General features: G+C 39.7%; 1 protein-coding gene and 1 long non-coding RNA gene across 2 annotated transcripts in view; both read right to left on the bottom strand.

Moving 5' to 3' along the window:
• Positions 1–1,436, bottom strand: part of LOC142487764 (uncharacterized) — a 3,298-nt gene extending 1,862 nt beyond the window's left edge. The window contains exons 1-2 of the long non-coding RNA XR_012799305.1: positions 1,368–1,436; positions 977–1,002 (exon numbers count right to left, since the gene is read on the bottom strand). This is a non-coding gene — a long non-coding RNA (uncharacterized LOC142487764). The remainder of the gene's footprint in view (positions 1–976; positions 1,003–1,367) is intronic.
• LOC142487762 (myosin-IIIa-like) overlaps positions 1–19,232 on the bottom strand; it is a 171,703-nt gene that overhangs the window by 21,912 nt on the left and 130,559 nt on the right. The window lies entirely within an intron of this gene.

Here is a 19,232-nt window from a genome sequence, read left to right as displayed (position 1 = left end):
TTGTTAAAATGGTTTGGGACTGCTGCAAAGAATGTTAGTGGCAAGATGTAGTGGTCAACTACAATGCATGCAGTTATGAATATTAGGTCAACATCATGTAAACAATTACGTTTATGTGTATATTTCTTGTACCAAACTAACTGTAGTTTTCTGTGTTTATTAAACGTTCAACACATACATAGTAAAGTGAATATGATGATATAAGCTATCATAATAAAGCTGATGTTATCATTTGACGGTGTTATACATGCATCATACACAAATTGATACAGACACAAACAGTTGTATTGAAAAGTGTGCCTATGCAAATGTGCACGTGATTGACATTCATATGTTGATAATACTTGTTAATGATCATCATAATAATGATGAAGTGACATGAATTACATGACAACTATATTAACAACATTGACATTGGGTGAAAATAATAATGCAAAATTACACTTAAATTTGAGACACTATTGGGTTTGTGTTAACAGTTTGACACTTGTTACATGTAGGTCACATCAACACAGATGTGTGACTTATACATACACATGTGAGAATGTTAAAGTAATCTTTACTAATAATGTACAAAATTACTAATAACATACATTGCAACATATAATATGTACAAAGCATTGGTGTGATTACAGGCATTCATGCATGGACTGTTATGATCAGTCAATTGCATCCGTGATTAATCATCTCCCGTAAGGATAAAACTATCAGCATTTATCCCGTTCTCTCCACCCACCTCTATATTAGAGTAATTGAATTTTTAAGGGAACATACATTAAATGTGATGTAATGGCACTAATCATTTTCTAATACAATGCTCATGAAACCTCAATTGTAGCTAAACGCATGTACATGATTCAGAAACTACATGTATGTAAAAATTAACGTTTAGCAATATGTTGGGTTTTAACATCGTATAATTAAACGTCTATTGAGGTAGGCACATCTTATGACAGATGTCAGTTCATATACATACCATGATCAGTCATAGAGGAGATATACCTATAATACAATGGAACAATATATAAATTTCAAACATTGACATGACATCTTCACTAACGTAAGCAACACAGCAAAGTGTGTATTTGGTGTTAAATATGAAACACCATGTATATTTTATCACATAACAAATGAAAAGCAGCATGGTGTACACATCATATGGATGCGCATGTTACACTGTAACAATAACATTGTATGTAAGCATACAGCAAGAATGAATGACTATGGCCATAGTATGTGTATTGTGTTAGCATCATCAACAACACAATGCTAAACAATTACTCATTTGTTACACCAGTTGTATTCACATACACACCACTAATTTACAATCGAAGAAGGATTATATAACCTGTGCAACAATAACATACCGGTGCCACATGCCTTTGTGCACACAGCAGAGAAGAGAAAGGTGTGCAACCCATATTCATCTGTGTCCTAACAGAAGGTTATGTAAAAACAAATTACTGTTAATATAACATCATTAATATATAATATAAGTAGTACTATGCAAATATATTTTTTTACTTACAAGAAAAAAACGAATTTATGAGATTCTGGCGTGTCTGGCCACCACTGGCTGTTTGTTCATTTTCAGCAGCTACATGGGTGGGATGCTCCTCTACCAAAGCCTCAGCTAGGTCTGATTGTACATTATGTGTGCGTGCCACATTGTGCAAAATGCAACAGGCAATGATAATATCAGACACTTTTTGTGGCTTGTATAGAAGAGCCCCACCAGTTCTGTCGAGACACCTAAATCTGGTCTTGAGTAGGCCAAATGTCCTCTCTATAACAGATCGCGTAGATATATGGGCTGCATTGTACCTCTCCTCTGCTTCAGTTTGATGGTTTAACACCGGAGTCAAGAGCCACGGCCTAATTCCGTATCCTGAGTCACCTATAATCAATGGAGCACACATAAGATTACATTAGTAATAAGATTCTACAATGAAATGATTCCTAAACAAAAATGTGTTTGGTGTTACAACATCCAAATATGTACTCACCCAGCAGCCAACCATGTCCAAAATGTCCTTCTTCGAAAGCATGGAAGACTGAAGAGTTCCTCAGGATAGAGGAATCGTGACTGGAACCAGGGAATTTGGGTACCACATGCATTATCCTCATCGTGGCATCACATACCACCTGGACATTCAGTGAATGGTAGTGCTTACGGTTGCAGTAAACATGCTCACTCTGACTAGGTGCAATCAAAGCAACATGGGTGCAATCGATTGCACCCAGCACACATGGTATCCATGCTATGTTATAAAAGCCATTCCTGACTTCCAGCCACTCTGTCGCCTCTGTAGGAAAATGAATATAATTCCTAGCGCGTCTATTGAGTGCATAGAGAAACTGGGTAAAGGCCTGCAAGAATGTAGATTGCGAGACCCCGCCCACTATGCCCACTGTTGTCTGGTATGACGCGGAAGCAAGATAATGTAATGAGCACAGCATTTTAACAAGCCCAGGGACTGCACGACCTCTGGCTGTCACAAAAATCTAAATCTCCCCTTATCTCTTCATAAAGAGATTAGATTGCTGCAGAACTCAAACGATAGCGACTTACTATCTCCTCCTCACTCATCCCATCTAACAGGGTTCTCTCCCTGTACACACGCGGACGAGGCACAACTTGTCTCCTCTGTCTTCTCCTCTGATCTCCTATCCCTCTACCTGTCCCTCGCCCTGTCCCTCTCCCTGTCCCTGTCGTATCCGCGTGCCTGTCCCTGTCACTGTCCCTGGCTCTGTCCCTCCCTTGCCCTATGTCATTCTCTTCATCTGCAAGCCACTCATGCAAAAGAATGTTCCGACGTCTCCTAAACAATCGCAACATTTTGAAATGAGTAGCTGTGAATGAGCAGGTAATGGGCGTCCTTTAAATAGGTATGTGATGATGTCAGGTGACATAGTAAAATGCAAGGTGTTACATTAACATATTAAAGTACTTGGCTCCCAAGCTGTCTCCATTTGATCTAAGAAGTATTTGTTCTGTGTATTCAGCAGGGAATCATGATATTTGACAATGATGTAACTTGAAGCTTTGTACAAGCATTGATTGAAAATTATTAGTGTAATGTGCAATGCATGTAACACTTCTGAACGCAACAGTCAGTCATGTAATTAGACAAAAACCCTGAGATTGACGTCGAAAAAGTTTGCTGTAACATGTCTAATTAGCCATGTTACTGTCACATGTTCACAACAAAGAATTCTCGTGTGCATATGCATACATTTATGTAATGAGGATAGTTGCTATTGAATCAGTTTGAAAGGTGTAACAATGATTAACTACTGTACATGTGTGTATAAGTTAGCTTGAAGTGCTTGTAATGCAACGTTTACAATGTAAACATGCAATGTGATTGACTGTCCAATAACTGACGTCAGGAAAAAAGGGAGGACCCAAAGTACATGTAAACATGAGAAGAAAGATGTACATGAACGTTTAAAGATGCATTACACATTACAAGCATTGTGTAATGTAAAGCAACAGGAATATACGGTGGATGTGTTAGATGTGTGACATGTGTAACATCATATAAAGAATTGTCGCTCAGTTCAGTAAAATGTGTCATATGATGTGAGGTTCTCCTTTAAGAGTTGAGTATAGGATTTTCCCTTGACACATCATCACATGATGAGTAATGTGACACGCAAATGATGAAAACATATAAAAGTACAATGTAAATCAAATAATACACGTCAGGTGTGACACAATGCAGTGAATGCCCCCCACACTATAATGCTAATCACATTTGTATTGTGAGCAATGGAACGTAAAGAGTACTATAATGTTATACGTCCCCGCTCCATTGACTCCATTGATGTACAGATGATTTTTTTTTCTAAGTGCCGTTCCGGCAGCCTTAGCGATCGTTCTCCCCTCCAACTTGCCAACTTTAGTTGGCGGGAGAAATTGGCCATAAAGTCTCAATTTCTTAGTGCCGATAAGCTGATTTTGCTACTTGAATCCAGCTGAATTAAAAAAGTGGCGATAAGTTCCGAAAACAGGCTTATCGGCAGCAGACTGGCCATAACAAAATTATCGGCTACGAAACCTGCCGAAATCAAGCACTTATCAGCGCTTACTGAATCTCAAACCCAATTTTGGCAGTAAAATGGCGAAAAAACCCTTATCAACGCTTACTGCATAGAGCCCTTAGTGTGTTTCTGACTTGCAAGGCATTCTGATGCCATGCGCGGGTGGAGGGGGGGGGGGGGGGCGAGTTGTTGGTTAACCCTTGATCTATCATGGGTTCTTCTTGTATCACTGATCTGTTATACCCAGGAATCTCAGAAATATTTAGGTTTCTTCAGGGCACGTTATGGTTCTGTATCTGCCTTTTTTTTGTACAACAAGCTTAAATGGAAAACCCCATCTATAATGGATGTTATGGTTCTTCAGTATCTGGGTGAGGGGTTTCATCTTCCGTCGATGGTTACTTTTGAGAGATCGTTAAATATTTGGAGGGATTCCTTCTCAAATTGGAGATCCCCTTTTTCTCTGCTTGCCAGCATTATTTTGTCTTTTGTTGTATATGAATGAAATTTAACAATTACATCTCTTCGTCGCTTTGGATCCTCAGACCTGGGGCCCAGTGCTCGATGGGCATGGTCTATTTCAAGGTCTTGTGTGGAAAGATCAAGGACCAATAGGAGAAATAGGTTGTGCAGGTAGGTACGGAAAGTTTCTGTTATTATTGCCTCCGGTATGTTTCGGATCCTCAGGTTCTGTCTGCGGTCCCTGTTCTCGTGGTCCTCTAGACTGTCTTTTAGTGAATTTATTTCATGCCCTAATCTGCTGATTTCATCATCTGTTGAGGATTATAATTGGAGTGCTTCCTCCATTTTGGACTCCAGTCCTTCTGTTCTTTGGGACAGTATACTTATGTCAATTTTGAGACCATTTATTGCTGTTTTTAAATCTTCCAGGAAGCTCTGCCTCATGCTTGCAAATAGGGTTTCCATATACTGTTTGTTCAGTTCGTTGCCTGCTGTGTCTGCTTGCTTTGCAAAAAAAACCTATTTATTGGGCCAAGTAATGATGTTTCGGCAGGCACACTTGGGAAAGGCAGCTGTGCTGCCGATACATCGTTACTTGGCCCAATAAATAGGATATTTCGCAGAAATCCGTTGTGCCCTGCTTCTTATCTGATTGCTAAAACTTGGAGTGTAGACAGGAATTCCCTGAACCAGGAGCACTAGTGAATATAAGTATAATTTTCCTTTATTGGTGTGCAGCAATAGTTCTTGTTTTAGCTTGGTACAGGAACCCCATATAAATGAATGTACAGGTTTCAGCAGAAGATTCCGTTATTAGAAAAAATCACTAAATTCAGAATATATCATAATTATGGATATATTATGTTAGGATTTATTCAGAGTTGTAAATTCTACAATTTGCCATCAAGAAGCAGCAGATCGAACTTTGTATGAGGAGATGATTTTATTTGCATGTATTACATTTGGTAAATCTGGTAGTTTGTCATTTTACAAATCACTCAATATGATATGGTTACCTTGCTTTGTTGGTGATTTATTTTGCGATTTAGTAAATTGAATATTGGCTATATTAAATAGGTACAAGTAGGTGAATGGGTAATAGGCATAACATGATTTAGGAAAAAATATTTGTGTCTAGCGTCGGAAAACAAGTTATTGTGATTGACAAATTTGTATGAAGCACAGTGAGAGAATTATTTGATTGGGAGAATTTGATACTGTAAGGTTTCTTAATGATATACAATATATATATATATATATATATATATATATATATACAGCAGCGGCAGCTCTTATTCGAGCAAATGCCGCTGGCTGTATGAGGCTGGGAAGCGGGTAGCCGCGGCGCGTGGCGGCGCACTGTGACGTCACAGTCACATGCGCGCCCGGCTTCCCCGTCTTCCCCGGCTTCCCCAGGCTTCCCCGACACCCCTGGAGTTCAAATCTAGGTAAGCGGGGGTGCGGGGAAGCAGAGGGGCAGAGTAGAAGCCGGGTTCGGGGTGTCTTTGGGGGTGTAATTGCGCGCGATGTGGAGGGGGGGTGCGTGGGGGAAACGCGGCGGCGCGCGTTTGTGACTGGCGGCAGCTGGGGTAGATCCCGGCATGCCGCCGGCATTTACTTCAATAAAGTATGTCGCTACTGTATATATATATATATATATATATATACATTTACAGTATATATATACAGTGTGTGTATATATATATATATAGCTCAACCCCGTTATAGCGCGATCCACTATAATGCGAATCCGTTTATAACGCGGTTTGAGCGTGGACCCCAAATTTATTTTATTTTTATTTTTTAAAGTTTTTTTTTTTTTTGCACACATACTGCACACACTCACTGCACACACTCACTGCATACAGCATACATTCACAGCACACTGCACACACTCAGCACACTGCACACACTCACAGCACACTGCACACACTCACTGCACACTGCACACTCACAGCACACTGCATACACTCACAGCACACTGCACACACTCAGAGCACACTGCACACACACACACTGACACACTGACACACACACAGTCTCACACAGTCAAATAAACACACACACACACACACATACACACACACACACAGAGATACTGGGCCTCATGCAGTAAGCGTTGATAAGGGAAATATGGCCATGTTATAGCCAAAATTGGGTTTGAGATTCAGTAAGCGCCGATAAGTGCTTCATATCGCCAGGTTTCGGAGCCGATAATTTGGTTATGGCCAGTCGCCTGCCGATAAGCCTGTTTTCGACACTGATCGCCACTTTTTTAAATCGGCTGGATTCAACAAAAAAAAACAGCTTATCGGGGCTGATCGGCACTACGAAATTGAGATGTTATGGCCGATTTCTCCCGCCAACTAAAGTTGGCAGTTTGGACGGGAGAACGATCGCTAAGGCTGCCGGAACGGCACTTAGAAAAAAAACATCTTCTGTACATCAATGGAAGTCAATGGAGCGGGGACGTATAACAGTATAGTACTGTTTACGTTTCATTGCTCACAATACAAGGGGGATTTGCATTACAGTGTGGGGGCATTCCCTGCATTGTGTCACAGCTGATGTGTCTTATTTGCATAACATTCGACTTTTACATGTTTTCAGCATTTGCGGGTCACATTACTCATCATGTGATGATGTGGCAAGGGAAAATACTATACTACACTCTTAAAGGAGAACCTCACATCATATCACACATTTTACTCAACTCAGCGACAATTATTTACATGATGTCACACATGTCACACATGTCACTCATACACAGTATATTCATCTTCCTTTACATTACACAATGCTTGTAATGTGACACGCATCTTTAAACGTTCATGTACATCTGTCTTCTCATGTTTACATATACTTTTGGGTCCTCCCTATTTTCATGACGTCACTTATTGGACGCTCAATCACATTGCATGTTTACATTGTAACCGTTGCATTACAAGCACTTCAACCTAACTAATACACACATGTACAGTAATTCATCATTGGGACACCTTGTAAACTCATTCTATACCAACTATCCTCCTTACACAAATGCATGCATATGCACACGACTATTCATTGTTGCCAACATGTCACAATAACATGGATAATTACACATGTTACACAAAACTTTTCCCACGTCAATCTCAGCCTTTTTGTCTCATTACATGACTGACTCTTGCGTTCACAAGTGTTACATGCATTGCACATGCAACTATTTATTTGCAAGCAATCTTTGTACAAAGCTTCACGTCACATCATTGCCAAATATCATCATTCCCTGCAGAATACACACAACAAATACTTAGAACAACAAGTGCACACAGCTTGCCACAGAAGTACTTTATTATGTTAATGTAACACCTTGCATTTTACTATGTCACCTGACATCATCACATACCTATTTAAAGGACGCACATTACCTGCTCATTCACAGCTACTCATTTCAAAATGTTGCGAATGTTTAGGAGACGCAGGAACATTCTTTTCTATGACATGCTTGCTGATCAAGAGAATGATATAGGGCAAGGTAGGGACACACCGAGGGACAGTGACAGTGACGCGGATACGACAGGGACAGGGAGAGGGACAGGCCGAGGGACAGGTAGAGGGACAGGAGATCAGAGGAGAAGACAGAGGAGACAACTTGTGCCTCGTCCGCGTCTGTACAGGGAGAGAACCCTGTTAGATGGGATGAGTGAGGAGGAGATTGTAAGTCGCTATCGTTTGAGTTCAGCAGCAATCTTAGCTCTTTATGAGGAGATAAGGGGGGATTTAGATTTTTTCACAGCCAGAGGTCGTGCAGTCCCTGGGCTTGTTAAAATGCTGTGCTCATTACATTATCTTGCTTCCGCGTCATACCAGACAACTGTGGGCATAGTGGGCGGGGTCTCGCAATCTACATTCTCGCGGGCCTTGACCCAGTTTCTCTATGCACTCAATAGACGCGCTAGGAATTATATTCATTTTCCTACAGAGGCGACAGAGTGGCTGGAAGTCAGGACTGGCTTTTATAATATAGCAGGGATACCATGTGTGCTGGGTGCAATCGATTGCACACATGTTGCTTTGATTGCACCTAGTCAGAGTGAGCATGTGTACCGCAATCGGAAGCACTACCATTCACTCAATGTACAGGTGGTATGTGATGCCACGATGAGGATAATGCATGTGGTACCCAAGTTCCCTGGTTCCAGTCACGATTCCTCTATCCTGAGGAACTCTTCAGTCTTCCATGCGTTCGAAGAGGGACATTTTGAACCTGGTTGGCTGCTGGGTGAGTACATATTTACATGTTCTAACACAAAACACATGTTGATTTAGGAATGTTGGCATTGTACAATTTGATCACTAATGTCAGCTTATGTGTGCTCCATTCATTATAGGTGACTCAGGATACGGAATTAGGCCGTGGCTCTTGACTCCGGTGCTAAACCCTCAAACTGAAGCAGAGGACAGGTACAATGCAGCCCATATATCTACAAGATCTGTTATAGAGAGGACATTTGGCCTACTCAAGACCAGGTTTAGGTGTCTGGACAGAACTGGTGGGGCTCTTCTATACAAGCCTCAAAAAGTGTCTGATATTATCCTTGCCTGTTGCATTTTGCACAATGTTGCACTCAGGCACAATGTACAGTCAGACCTAGCTGAGGCTTTGGTAGACGAGCATCCCACCCATGTAGCTGCTGAAAATGAACAAACAGCCAGTGGTGGCCAGACACGACAGAATCTCATCAATTCATTTTTTTCTTGTAAGTACAAACTCATATGTTCCTAGTACTACTTTTATAGTTTAATTATGTTATATTAACAATAATGTTTCTTTATATAACCTTCTGTTAGGACACAGATGAATATGGGTTGCACACCTTTCTTTTCTCTGCTGTGTGCACAAAGGGATGTGGCACCGGTATGTTATTGTTGCACAGGTTATATAATCCCTCTTCAATTGTACTTTAGTTGTGTGTATGTGAATACAACTTGGGTAACAAAGCAATAATATTTTAGCATTGTGTTATTCCTTATGCTAAGACAAAACACATATTATGCCCATAATCATTCATGCTTCTAGTATGCTTACATCCAATGTTATTGGTGCAGTGTAACATGTACATCCATATGATGTGTACACCAGGCTGATTTACATTTTGAATGTCATGAAATATACATGGTGTTGTACATTTAACACCAAATACACACTTTGCTGTGTTGTTTACGGTACTGAAGATGGCATGTCAATGTTTGCAATTTATATATTGTTCCTTTGCATTATAGGTATATCTCCAGTATGACTGATCATGGTATGTATATTTGCTGACATCTCTCATAAGATGTGGCTACCTCAATCTTCCTATAATTATTGGAACTAAAAACCCAACATATTGGTTTAAACACAAATGTTACATATATGTACTTTCTGTATCATGTATATGCATTTAGCTACTCTTGAGCTTTCATGTGCATTGTATTACAAAATGATTACTCACATTTCATCACATTTTATGTATGTTTCCTTATAATTTCCATTAATGTAATATAGAGGTGGTTGGAGAAAAGGGGATAACTGTACTTATTTGTTTACTTACGGGAGCACATTCATCACTAGCATAGACACACTTTTTAAGACAACTGTTTGTGTCTCTATCAATTGGTGTAGGATCCATGTATAACACCGACAAATGATAACACCAGCTTTATTATGGTAGCTTATATCATCATATTGACTATACTATGTATTTCTAAACGATTAATAAACACAGTAAACTATAGTTAGTTAGGTTAATGAAATATACACAGAAACGTACTTCATAACATGATGGTGATGTCATATTCAGAACATCATGCATTGGAGGGGACCATAACATCTGGCCAGTAACATTATTTGCTACAGTCCCAAACCATTTTATCTACATACCCATGTAACAAGAGATTTTAAAAATAAATGGCTACTTGGTTGTAAGTGTCCTTTACATTGGGAGAAGGAGTGGCTCACTGAGTAAAGACACACACTGGCACTGATAGTTTGAAGCAGGGGAGTCTGGTTCAATTCCCGGTGTGGGCTCCTTGTGACCTTGGCCAAGTCACTTTATCTCCCTGTGCCTCATGCGGCAAAAAAACATTTGTACGTTCCACGGGCCAGGGACCTCAGGCTGAAACATGTGTCTGTAAATCGCTGCGTACAACTAGCAGCCCTATACATGAACATGCTCATATTATTATTATTATTGTTACATAGTTTCGACAGTCATACGTTCCATTACATATTAGAATACACAAATGTGTTAGCAGAGTGGGAATGGTTGTTATATATAAAACACACCATGTCATAAAATGTTAGTAGTCATTAAAGAACACTCAATAAAAATTCATGAGGCACTCTTTTGCAACATCATTATGTTAATTAAGTGCTTATGCAATATAGGCATAAGGGTATCACATTTTTAATTGTTTGTTAATAAGCGCTGCAAGCAATATAAAATTAGTTCCATATGTAGTATAGTAGTCGGTGGCTCCTCCTCACAATCATCTCATATAAAGGTAGACTCTTCTGAAATCATACATTGATCCGATTGTATCTTCCCCGACATCTCTGAAATACAGCAAACACATGATGGTCAAAGATGGCACCTTACTAGATATGCATCCGTGACAACGCGTTACGCAGCTCTATATGATTGTGTAGATACACACGTCAGTCACTTATATGTTAGAAGTAAAACTGTTCATCAGTATGTAATGTTTCTTTAAATTTGTAGCAGGCATAACTATGTATAAGAAGTGAACGTTGCCTGTATACTGAAAGATGTGCGCGCACATCTTTGTGTGCGCACGCACTTCACGCTTGGCTCCACTAACTGTTAGCGCATGCGCAAAACAAAGCGTACGTTGTGCGTTCAATACATGTTGAAAATACCAGTAAACATAACATCTTTATTTCAAATACAATGAAGACGAAACTACATTCGTTCTAAACGAGTACATCTGTATTCTTTTTAAACAGACGTGTTTGAACAGAAAGCACGGCCGATAACACAATGCGCAAATGCAATACGTGTGACGTCATGTTAAGCCAGCGTGAAACGCACGCGAACACTCCTCCCACTCAATTAACATTCGGCTAACGCCCAAGGTACGCCTACAAACACTGAGCCGCACGCATCACACACTGCAGTTACCGTTACTATAACAAAACATGACAGCCAATAGGCTTTGAGGCGCGCACGTCGCTTGGGGGCGGGACTTACATCACTAATCCTTTTTAAGGACGCCTTGGCCCATGACAAGGGTCCCACGTCATACGTGGTGGACCCGGTTTTCAATGTTGTAGATGTTGCATGATAACAAAACAGGTATGTGTTAGAGTAATGGTAAAATGTTGCTAATATGTTTAAAGGGATAGGAAAGTACGTATATTTATTCCGTCAGCAATGTGTACTACTCTTTCAGGTCCTACTATATTGTATTAGGAAACAATTTGTTTGTGATCGCTACATGTTATGCAGTCTGCAATGTTACGCTGTATCCACGCATTGAAAGTGAAAATGGTGGTTACAAAAAAAAAAAAAATTTAAACGCAGAGTCAACGCATAACGATTGTTATATTTACCATTCTTCTAGAATTAACTCTTCGCCTGGCTGCAACTGGTCGCTCCAGAAATGCAAGCCATTTTCATCCACGCTTAACCCAACCGCTGAATCCAGTATGGCACATATCTCCTCCAGGATGCGCTCATAGGAATCGCCACTGCTTTCTTCAAATAATTGGTCGGGAGGTAGGTTCATTTCTTCCGGTTCCCATTCCAATGCAATTTCAGCTGAAAGGCTTGGTACATAATCATAGTACTTTTGTTCTTGTACAATGTGGGTTTCAGGAATGGAGGCTGCAGATATTGCAGCACGTATCGATTCAAACGGATCAGTAGTAGCGGATACATTGCTATTGCCATTAGGAATAAATATGCCTTTCACGACAATATAAGTGCCGTCTTTCAGGAGAAATTGTTTTTCCGGGGCAATCTTCCAGAAACCATAGGTGTGTTGTAGCTTATCCTGGTCACGTTCAAAAAAGTCATTACTTGATAAAGTGAATCTTATTGAGGAATTAAAATTCCGTGCATGCTTACGGTCTTGGTAATAAGGATATTTTGCTCGAATGAAATCATCGATTTGGCGTGTGCTTGCTTTCTGTCCGCGACTGTTCAAGATGGCTTCACAGATCATGTACTTATACCCTAAAAGGGGATTAATATTGTTAACGAATTCATCAGCCATGTCTGAGTAGCACAAAAGCTGTGTGCAGGTCTGTGTTATTTGCTCATCAAAATGAATGTGCTGAATGGCTAACAAACTCCTGTTTTTCCTTGTCAAGGTCAACAAAAGTAACTACTTTGACTCCTTATTTCAAACGCCAATTGGATTTGTTTGTCTAATTGGGTTAACAGTTGTGGTTCGTGATATGGGACTGTGGGAGAAACATTTCTCCTTCTTTTATCTCGTTTGTGAAAAACATCCCTAGACTGTGAATGCGTTCACATAGTGTTTTTTTGAAAACTAACAAAGACCAGTGTGTGAAAATATTTCTTAGCCAGGCATATCAGTAAAAACACACCTGCAAAAAGAAATGTTTTTTCCCCGCTTACATTTCTGTGTGTATGTGAAAGTCTGGTTAACTCCCTGTCTGCATGAGTTTAAATACGTGTGTATATATATATATATATATATATATATATATATATATATATATATATATATAAATATATCTCTTATAAAAATATATATATATTTATATATAATATTTTTTTTTTTTTTATATTGCAGGAGTACACACAACATTGATGGCATTAAGTATACCTTGTATGAAACCTATTTAAATGGTGAGAAACATGATTGAATGAAGTAATAAACATTTGTTTAAGCACAATACTGTTAGAGTCTCATACTTAGGATATTTCTCAAACATTAGGCCTGTATTATTAAAATAGTGTTTTCACAAGGAAGCATGAAGTGTATTAGTTTGTGTATACCAGTTTATATAGTACTATATATATATATATATATATATATATATATATATATATATATACACATATATATATACACATATATATATACACATATATATATACACATATATATATACACATATATATATACACATATATATATACACATATATATATACACATATATATATACACATATATATATACACATATATATATATACACATATATACATATATATATACACATATATACATATATATATATACACATATATACATATATATATATACACATATATACATATATATATACACATATATACATATATATATACATATATATATACACATATATACATATATATATACACATATATACATATATATATACATATATATATATATATACACACTCACACACTCACACTCACACTCACTCAGTGTGTGTGTGTGTGTGTATATATATTATTATACATTCTGAGATGTTATAGAAACGAACACACAACTGATTAAAGGACAAAATTACAATGGCCAAGCAAGGCAAAGGTAAGTAATAATTTACACATAATCCTGCTGTACACGTACAAGAAAGATGTTTGCACTTACTTAGGTGTTTTAATAATTGCATGTGACTAATATGCATATGCAATTCTTACATCAATTAACACACCCAAATGCAATGTTTTGCTGCAAAGTCAATGGCAGCTTCTCTAAACTTAGCAACTGGCTCCTGGTGGACCATTACTGAACAGACGATTACAACATAAATATTTATAACACAATTAATTATGAGTGTTAACATTTCCAAAACTTCACGTGTACAAGAACATAGTTGAAAGTTTGGAAACAACACAGTCTTCAGCATACATACAATAGTAATTAGATAATCTGAAGTCAACAAAACAAGGCCAAAGAGATATTTTCTGAATTATAACATTTATTTTTTTTGTTCCTTTTGCGAGCGAGTAACAGGCCTGCTTGTTGTCTCTTGAATTTTCCTTTTTCTTTTGCCACCAACTTTAGGCACAACAGAGCCACTTTGAGTGGCCTCTGGCACTTCACGGGCAGGGCTTGTGGCCAGTGACTGTTCACCTACGGGGCTTGTGGCCAGTGACTCACCTACAGGGCTTGTGGCCAGTGACTCACCTACAGGGCTTTTGGGCAGTGATTCACCTACAGGGCTTTTGGGCAGCGATTCACCTACAGGGCTTTTGGGCAGCGATTCACCTACAGGGCTTTTGGGCAGCGACTCACCTACAGGGCTTTTGGGCAGCGATTCACCTACAGGGCTTTTGGGTAGTGACTGTTCACGGACAGGGCTTGTGCCCAGTGACACATGTGAGCAAGTTGGTAGACACTGCACAAGTGATGGTTGGTCTGTTTCATGTGTGTCTTGTTTTGTTTTTGTCGCCTCCTTTGTAGGTGTCTGCTGCTGAATTTGTACAGATGGCAGCGGTAGGATGTCATCAGGAACCTGCACAGCAATGTCTGCTACTTGACCGGTAACATTTGGGCCTGGTGAATGAATATCAGATGAATGTGGTGAAAACTGACCTGCATGAACAGATCCTGGCTGGGAGGTGTTGAATTGTGGTACATTAGTCATTCTCCAGTAATTAGCTTGTGTTTGCTGAACAACTAATGCTTCGAATGAGGTGTTGATTTTTTGCAACTGTTTAGGCACTTCAATGAAGACTCTGTGGAGATGTGCCAATTGTGATACTGTTTCTTCCTGCAGTCCAATCATCCTTTCCAGCACTGTCATCATGTCTGAATGGCGACGATTTTCTGCGTCCACTATTTTTCCCTCTGAAGCTACAATTGCATCGTATGTGGAAGTTGATGGACGATTTGGCGGTACAACAGTTTCTATTGGCACCTCTTCATGGTCACATGATTGTATTTCAGTCTCTTCTGTGGCGTCATCCTCATCATACTCATCATCCTCATCACCATGATGTTCTAAAAAGAAATGTACACATTATTAAATGGCATGTTAATGTATGCTGTGTTACTATGTAATTGTACTGTGTCCTAAGTAACACCTAACATGTTAGCATACGTTTTATAATCTCATTAAAAACTACCTTGACTTACGAATAATGTTTGGACTCAGTATGAAATATGAATGAATGAAAAGTTGCTCTAAACTCAGAAGTCCTACATGATAATTAACATCACTAACACAATACATGTTGCCTTACACTTAATTTTCACTGACACTAAGTAATCCTATTTAAAGAAGATGTGCAAAACAAATAATGCACATGACAACATAACATATAGAAGAGCACATATTATATGGCCAGCAAATGATACACTCACCTTCTAGTAGTGTTGAGCTGGCTGACCCAGGTGAAGACACTTGTTCCATCTCAGGTGACACATGTCCTCCAGGGGCAACTATATATAACAATAACATAAGTTTTACATTTACATGTGTAAATATTGAACAAACACTTATTGTATGTTCTGTATTTATGATTAACTAACAACATCAGTTCCTTAACCGAAAATGTGTGTGAAAGTGAACATAAATAGTTGTAATAACACTGTACATGCCTGTGTACTTAGAATTTTTGAGTTCCCTAACATACAACATACTATGTTTCTGCAGTAATGCGTGAGGATAAATAGATTAAATGAGTACATAAAAATCATATGTTGTGTAGTGATATCAGTATCATAATGTACATAACTATCATGAGATGACCATTCACAATGGTTATCATGAAGGTGGTCATATTGCAAAAAGTGTTGTTTTTGGTAGAGGATATGTGTGGTACATTAATCGAAGATGTGGCACACCTGAATGTGGCTGTGACTCAACAAGACACCACATGCAGTGTGTGATAATGTGTCTTTCATAGTAGTTCAACTATAGATATGAGTGAACTAATGTGTGACGTACGCTTTGATAAGTAATGAGTTGTTGGGGCATTTAGTAGCTAGAGTTAAGCTTTCAAATGAGTGTGATTAACTTCAGTTGTGCTATTCAGTTGTAAGAAAGGTATTCCCTTCCCCAAAAAGCCTAATCAGCCACACCTTTCAATGACTTGAAACAGGTGCAAATGGTGTGAACTAAGTTGACCGTGAAATGAGGCTGTAATTAGTGTGTGTGCTGAACCCCACCCCCTCTGTTGAAGTGTATGCTGTGATGAGATATTAATTGCAGCTGCTTTAACACAATGGTAGATGAGCTAAGTAGTCATCTGCAGTGTTTAAGTTATGAAAACAATGACATAACATATGATACGTGTGCCTCATTATGCTGTCTGTATATGACATAAAGCAAAAATGGACCTTTTCATAAGCAACTATAGATGTGTTAGTGCCAGTGATGTTTGTAGGCCGTTACATGCAATTTCTTTGATGCATGCTTAAAATAGGCAGTAATGTCATGTTTGTCGGAGTAAAATCAATAAAATACACAATAATATGATACATATTTCTGTTCTGTACCTGTAGCTACTAATAATTTCTCATGAACATGTGTTACACATGTGTACTACCCTGTTGTTCCCCATCTTCGCCCACCATCAATTGCTTCCACTGCAGCTATGCATTTTGGGAATTCACATGTAAATGAGCACGCAATGGCACGTGCTATATTAGTTACTGCTTTTAGTAGGACTACTACATATATGTCTATTTTGAGATATATATATACAGAATCAGACATATACATATATAGATGCAGGTATGCTTATATTGTGAAGACAGTATAAAAAGCAGTGTAAATATGCAAAATAACTGTAAGCAACGACACGCCTAGTACAGTAATATTTATCACCTGCTGGAAATTGTGACGGATAAATTCCAATGTCACGGTCACCAGCCAAGCCTTCCACGACGACGGTAAGTAATTTTGGCCAAAGCAGCTCCTCCAATGGAGTCAATATGAGACGTTGTGGTGTGGGCCCACCTCCAGTGCCAGTAGCATGCACGCGTTGGTCTTGTATTTTCTTTTTCAATTTGGACCTAATATCATCAAATCTTTTCCGACAATGATACTTGTCCCTGACACTATTCCCACAGGCATTGACACCAATGACTATTGTGTCCCACATTTCTTTTTTGCTTGCTGCACTTGTCCGCCCTTGAAAAACATATAAAAGATATGAGGTAAATTAATAATAATATAAGCACCAGTTTCCTACACTGCTAGCTGTTCCAAGAGATAGCAAACATGCTGTTTTATGTGTAATATGTGCAGCACATGAGCATTCACTACTAAACCTATACATGTAAGCAAGGTTGCATTCATATTGTATGCAGTTCTGGCAAATTGACCGCCTGTGTTTAGTTGTCCTTGTAAGGCATGATAAAAAGCTGTGTTTCCAGACTAATTAACATAGAAAGATATTCTGAACCCATATTTGCATATGAACAAAACTCAGATGACCTAGGATCACATGTATTTGAATAATAAATGTAAAGTTACACTTACCTACTAAATGTCCATAGAGACTGTCATAGTGCTCCAGAATGCCAGTGACAAGAGCCCTATTTTCCTGGTCATTGAAGCGAGGATTACGTGGCTTCTCCACACGTTTTTTCCGAGCAGGTTTAGGGTCAGAGCTTGGCTGGTGCTGACTGGACTCTCCTTCTTCCAATGGAAGAGCCTCCAAAAGCTGGCCACCAGCAAGCACGCCACCACCAGACACCCCATCAGCAACTGCGCCACCAGCAGCACTCCCAGCACCAGCACTCCCACTCCTAGCACCAGCACTCACACTCCTAGCACCAGCACTCACACTCCTAGCACCAGCACTCACACTCCTAGCACCAGCACTCCCAGCACCAGCACTCCCACTCACAGCAACAGCACTCCCACTCCCAGCACCAGCACTCTCACTCACAGCAACAGCACTCCCACTCCCAACAACAGCACTCCCACTCCCAACAACAGCACTCCCACTCCCAGCAACACCACTCGCAGCACCAGCACTCCCACTCCCAACAACAGCACTCCCACTCCCAGCAACACCACTCGGTGCACCAGCAACATCACTCCCCTGAACAGAACGTTCACTCCGACGTGTACTCCCACGAGTAGCACTCCCACTCCCACCAGCATCACTCTTCCCACGCTTTGCGGGCATACTTCCAGCACTCACAAAAAACAGACAAGAAATGTACAGGCAATCACACGACCCACTTCCACATATAAAACAAGACAAAGATGTAAACAAAACAACAAAGGACAAAGCTCACCCAATACACAACAAGTCTCTCAGTCAATATGCAAATCTTCAATCGTCCAGCTCTGTGCGTCTCTCTCTCTCTCTCACTCCCAACAACACAGAGAATGATTAGCAGTACACGTTGCCTTTAAATATGGCGCGCAATCAAAAACATGCTTGTTTCGCCTGATTCAGCAAGATTTGTGATTGTGCAACCTAACAGCACCCCGCCACGCACGCCGATACACCTGTGTGTGATCGGCTCATCATCGTGAGAGTGGGCGGATTTGTTTTCTGGTTGATTTTGAATGTATTCGGCACTTACTGCATACGGAGAGGGAAAAACGCCAATAACATGACTAATCGATAAGCTTGCCGATTTCACATAATCGTCGCTTACTGCATGAGGCCCACTGTCTCTTTAAGGGAGCTTGCTCTCACAAGACGGAAGCAGAAGCAGGAAGCAGAGAAGGGAGAAGAGCTGCAAGATGCTGGGTAAGTGCTGTGTGCTGTAGCTGCTGCCCCACCAGGTCTGGGAACAC

Source organism: Ascaphus truei, chromosome 2 (assembly GCF_040206685.1).
Source record: "Ascaphus truei isolate aAscTru1 chromosome 2, aAscTru1.hap1, whole genome shotgun sequence".
Lineage (NCBI taxonomy): Eukaryota > Metazoa > Chordata > Amphibia > Anura > Ascaphidae > Ascaphus > Ascaphus truei.
The sequence above is the reverse complement of the archived record's forward strand: the minus strand, read 5'-3'. Positions and strand labels throughout refer to the sequence as shown.